Genomic DNA, 6000 nt, shown 5'->3' with positions numbered 1-6000 from the left:
TTTGCCGTCCTTACTACTGGCAGATAACCTTATCCTTGGAAGGGGTACCTAAGACTCAGTGTACCTGGACGAGAAATGAAAATGTCAGATGTATTCCTGATCAACCCAACTATATGACATGAAGGAAAAAACAAACCTCGGGACCAACTTGAAAGGACGTGGGGCTGAGAGGAGGCATTTCTCCAGTCGCATCTGTTCCTACTGCACACAATCTGCCCCTGCATTCTGATCCAGCTCCTTCCGCCACACGATGGCCACTGAGGTACAGGCACCACTGATGGACCACAAAGACCTCCCTGAGCAAGCACAAGGCTCTGTACAGAGAAACACGGAAGCAACCTGGACTTGTGGGACTTGCAGTCTATTCGGTCCTGGTTCTGCCAATAACTGGACCCGTCTCATTTCCTGTAAGAGAAGTTAAAACTGTTCTTGATCATTAACCAAGCAGGTGAGGGATGAAATCAGGGAGCAGCTATGAAAGGCCTTTGTACATATCACTATCACCAGCCTTGCACATCTCTAAACTGTACTGAAGACACTGTCACGCTGACAATAAAATCTTCGTGACTGTGAATACAGCAGACACGGGGGTCTAGCGCTCACAGTCCCACTGGCAGGGTCTTCCACTCATGCAGAGGACACGTCGATAAGGGTTTTGATCAGGAGCCCTGTTGATAACAGCAAAGGATGAGAAGCCAGGCACCCATTCTTCACCGGGGACCCGGTGACCTCAAGTACGTGGCTGACGGTGGCAGCAGGCGCAAGTAGCTGGGGACAGGTGTGGGAGAGAGGCAGTCACCTCCTAATATATTTTGAACATTTTGAACCAGGCGGCCACATTCACAAATGAAACAATTCGGGAAAGAAGAGGGCGAATGTTCACTTACCTTTAATCTCCAGAAGGTGGTCTCCATCCCAGTCCCAAGATTTAGAATTTGACAATGACATTCTGTCTTCTGCAGAAATGCCCTTACCAGCTGACTGACGCCATGGACTCGAGCAAAATATCCTGAGACAGAGACACAGAGACAAGTTATCGCTCAGTGAGATAGAAAGCATCCCTGCAGAGCCCGCCCTAGGAGAAGAGCCAATGAGGATTCGGCTGCTCTTCTTTGGGGTCAGTGATTTTCCTGCGGACTCATGGGAGAAATCAAGACTTTCGCATTCTCTTCTTTTTAACTTAAACCTGCTGGAACCAAAGTAACTACAATCTATTTAATGATTTAATGGTGGAAATAAAGATCTTAGAAATAAAAATGTCCCTTGGGCCACCTGGGTGGCTCAGTCGGTAAAGCATCTGCCTTTGGCTCAGGTCAGGATCTGCTCCCTGCTCTGATGACAGCCTGTTTTTCCCTCTCCCTCTGGCTCTCCCACTCATGCTCTCCCTCTCCAATAAATAAATAAAGGAAATCTTTAAAGATTACCATAAAATGTCCCATGATTGTCCACAGGAAACACAAGTGTTTTACATCAAAACATCAGATCTTAATGTTCCTCTTCGAAATATGCTTTTCGTGCCCAGGTGCAAACTACTGAGGACTCAGCTCAACATCAACATGCGAGATCAAGACGCTATAATATTTTGCAGTCAGAATATGGGGCAGATAAATGTCCAAGCAAAATGAAATAAAATAAAGACGTATTTCTTACCATGTTCCCTTCATCTCCAACCTGTGTGGGTAAAACTCTCTATATGTTTATAAACTGACCTCGCAGACTGACTGCAGGAGAGGAAGGCACGAGCAAACATTGCCCCCCAAAATGGACTTATTCAGCTCCAGGGTGAGGAGCTTGGGTAAAGGGGATGGCGAATAAAAAAAGGGGGAAAGGAAGATAAAATCTGTGTTCTATAGCCCTGTTGCTTAAAGTGTAACTATCTTAAGAACAAAACCTCAGCAGCATTTAGAAATGTACTGCAATGTGATATAGGAGTTCTGTGTCTATTGATTCTCCTAAAAAATCATTTGAGCTTGTACTTTACAGGTTATCTTGCACTTTATTTCTAGGAAATCTTTTTTGTTGTATGTTATACAGTATCATCCACAACAGACTGGATGTTGAAACAAAAACTGAAAAGATGCTCACCACACCCTACTTGGGAAGCACTCTGGACATGCCAGCCCATGCAGAGAAAGAAGGCAGGCAGGCTGCTGACTCGCTGCCTCAGGGAACCCAGGTCCCCAGGGCTCCAAAGGGGGGGGCATTTTGACCTTTGCCCTTCAATGGGTATCTTGGGAATTAAGAAACATCTTTACCATTTAAACCAAATGGTATGCGCGGTCAGCTCTTGGTTTCAGCTCAGGTCCCGATCTCAGGGTCCTGGGATCCAGCCCGGCATTGGACTTCATCGTGAGTGGGAAGTCTGCTTCAGGATTCTCTCTCCCTCTCTCCATAAATATCTGTTTAATGGACACATGTATAAACTCGCTATATTGTTTGACAGGTGAATTGTGTATAATAATATTAAAAAAATGCTGTTATAAGTGAAAACCCAACCCTCCAAAATTTTTAGTAGAAGGTAATTTAGTTTTCAACAAATTCTCACAGTTACCAAAGGCAAAAGATTGTATTTTCAAACACAAACTGTAATAGAATTAAAAGGAACTTAAGATGAAAGTTTTCCATTTAAGGTGTATTGTTTAGCAATGTCTAACAGCAGGTATTTCATTCTCATCTACATGGTCAAAAAAAAAAAAAAAAAGCGAAAACACAGTCAATACATTGCTCAGTAAGTATACTCTTGGGCATTTATTCTAAAGAAAGAAAAACCTATTTTCACACCAAAAAAACCTTTACGTAAGTGTTTCTAGCAGCTTTATCTGATCATAGCCCAAAACTGAAAACAACTCAAATACCCTACAATGGGTGGATATTATAGCCACAGTATGTCCACAGCATGGAATACCAACTGAAGAGTAAAAAGGGATAACTAGTAAAACACACAATTTGAATTCAACTTAAATAAATTATAATTAAGTGAAAAAAATCCACTCTTAATGGGTAACATATATAGGATTCCATCTACAAAACCTTCTTGAAATGACAACATCACTGGAGAGAGGCCAGATGAGTGGTTGCCGAAGAGGCTGGGAGCAGAGGACTGGGCTGTAGGGATTCTTGTGACGGACTTCCTCTGTATCTTCACTGTGATGGTGGCATTCCAAACTACATGTATGGTAACAGTACCTACAACTAATTATGCATACACTCTCTTTCTTTCTCATTTCTTCTACCTGACAATGTCACAGATAGGTCTAAGTAAAACTTGGGAATTTAAATAAAGTCTGGATTGTGTCAGTGTCAAGTTTCTGGATGTGTTAGTTTCCTACAGTCATTCAAGACATTATCACTGGGAAAAACAGGATAAAGGTTATAGGAGATGTGAGATGTCTCTAGTATTTCTTATAACTGCATATAAATCTACAAGTATTTCAAGATAAAATTTTTTTTAAAGTTAAAAAAATTTCAACATAGCATATTTGCACTGCTACCTCTAAAGAATACCAGTAGCTCACATATTCTGAGGCTGCATCACGTTTGAAGTCTTGCAATATATGAATCTTTTTTATGGGGTATAAACTCTCCACACAGCAGACCAAAGAAAAGTGATTTCAAAAAACCATTACCTACTGATTCTTAAACACCAGAGAACAAACACAGGAAAGAAATTCAGCACTGAAAACTTCTACATCGAGCTGCAAAAAACAATCTCTAGAGGTGGATTTAAATTTTTAACCAAAAACCCTGGAACAATCTCTTCAATCAGAAAGGTATGGCTTAAGTGGGTAGGAGAAGAATAAATGAAAGAAGATGGGATTGGGAGGGAGACAAACCATAAGTGACTCTTAATCTCACAAAACAAACTGAGGGTTGCTGGGGGGACGGGGTTTGGGAGAAGGGGGTGGGATTATGGACATTGGGGAGGGTATGTGCTTTGGTGAGTGATGTGAAGTGTGTAAACCTGGTGATTCACAGACCTGTACCCCTGGGGATAAAAATATATGTTTATAAAAAATAAAAAATTAATAAAAAAAAAAAAGAAAGAAAGGTATGGTACAGATGCAGCCATGCCTTCGAGATTGTAGGACACACACAAAGGCATACACTTTATTATTAATTCCAAGTTTACCATCTCAGTTCAAATCACCAAACTAGGTTCTTAGCACCTTGACACCTTCAACTCCCATCTGATGGGATATCTGGTTAGTGGAAATCTTTTGGGAGCCCGATTTGTCTCTTAACTCCACATAAAGCATGCAAAGCTATCCCCTTTCCACCTGGTGACCTACTGATGGCACCCAGCAAGTCTTCACATGCAATGGATGCTGCCAGACAAAGAAAGGCAGAGAGTAAAGGTGAGAAGCTTTCCTTCCCATTTCAAAGTAACAAGCAACAGTAAAGGAGCCATCTGAAAACTGTAACATCCTTACATTACCTGAAACTTATAAAAGAAAGAAAATCAAGATGGGCACATACTCTGGTCCTTTTGCACCCTGAAATTACAGGTAACAAGACAAAGGACAGAAAACATAAGAAAAGTGTATAAAGGCACTAAATGAAAGGAACACCAACGTTCAAATTATAACTCTGGGAACAATGTCCAGAAGATTATACTTTCTTAACATTCCAACACAGTTAACAAACAGAAGAATTTCAAACAGCTAACAAACATACGAAAAGAAGTTTATACTTCTGGATAAGGAAAATGTACAGTAAAAGATTCGAATACAATTTACCACCCTCCCATTTGCCAATCTCTTTCTACACCTGAAACCTGATAACCCCAAACTGTTGGTATTCTACAAAAAAATTGGAATTATGTTTATGCATGCTAGATCCAGTATCAACTTGGTTGTATGTCACACAAAGCTAAGTCAAACAACAACAACAACAAAAACAAAAAACCCAAGGTGCAAAAAGATACGTAAAGTACACCATTTAGACAGATTTTCCAACTAGAAAAAAGGTTTATGCAGATGATGAATTCATACAAATATGTACCAAAAAATACAGAAATATGCAAAGGAATGATATAGATCTTCTTCAGTAACGGTGGTTCGGAAAGGCACTGAGGGAGAAAAAGAAGACGTGCTCACTGTTTCAATTCCTGCAAATTATTCAGTGTTTGAATATTTTAATCAAAACTATCCAAATCAGGAATGCCTGGGTGGCTCAGTTGGTTAAGCGGCTGCCTTTGGCTCAGGTCATGATCCCAGCGTCCTGGGATCAAGTCCCACATCAGGCGCCTTGCTTGGTGCGGAGCCTGCTTCTCCCTCTGCCTCTGCTGCCACTCTGCCTGCCTGTGCTCACTGACTCTCTCTCTCTCTGGCAAATAAATAAATAAAATCTTAATTTAAAAAAACAACTATCCAAATCAAATGCACAAAAAGAGTTAACATTTCTTAAATTTAGGGAATGAGTATTACTTCGTCTTTTTCTATTAGTGTAAAAGATTGTCTTTCCAAAGGTTTCAAAAACGGAAAACTACATTAAGTCAAAGGAAAAAAGAAGATGCAAATTCTACCAAGAATCAAGAAAAAGACATCATTACAAGTCTTATAGATATTAAAAGGACAAGGGAAACTTACAATTTGTGTATGTGACAGCTTAGATGAGATGTCTCAAAGAATTTCTCCAATTATCAAAGGTTTCATAAGAATAGGTGAAGTAAAAAGACCTATATATATTTAAAATAACTGATTTGTACTTAAAGACTTCAACAATTAAAACAACAAAACCAAAAGAATACCCCCACCAAGACAACTTCATTGGTGAATTTCCACCAAAAACTTAAGAAAGAATTCTTCACCAATTCTTCCTTCCCAAAAGAACACCCTTTTCAACTCAGTGTTATGAAGTCAGCATTATCAGAACACCAAAAATAAAGACAACACATGAGAACGATCCAGCTCTCTCAAGAATATGGAACCAAAACTCCTTAAGAAATTAGAAAATTGAATCCAGCAATACATAAAAAGGGTAAAATGTAATAAAGAATTG

At 39.9% G+C, this 6000-nt stretch overlaps 1 long non-coding RNA gene across 1 annotated transcript in view; it reads right to left on the bottom strand.

The window, feature by feature from the left end:
- Positions 1-865: 865 nt before the first annotated feature.
- LOC123392849 overlaps positions 866-6000 on the bottom strand; it is a 28010-nt gene continuing 22875 nt past the window's right edge. The window contains exons 3-4 of the long non-coding RNA XR_006607525.1: positions 2256-2399; positions 866-1009 (exon numbers count right to left, since the gene is read on the bottom strand). This is a non-coding gene — a long non-coding RNA (uncharacterized LOC123392849). The remainder of the gene's footprint in view (positions 1010-2255; positions 2400-6000) is intronic.

The sequence above is a fragment of the Mustela putorius genome, unplaced genomic scaffold (genome assembly GCF_011764305.1).
Source record: "Mustela putorius furo isolate JIRA1106 unplaced genomic scaffold, ASM1176430v1.1 tig00000633_pilon_pilon_pilon, whole genome shotgun sequence".
NCBI lineage: Eukaryota > Metazoa > Chordata > Mammalia > Carnivora > Mustelidae > Mustela > Mustela putorius.
Note: the sequence above shows the minus strand (reverse complement) of the source record. Positions and strands in the feature narration are given on the sequence as shown.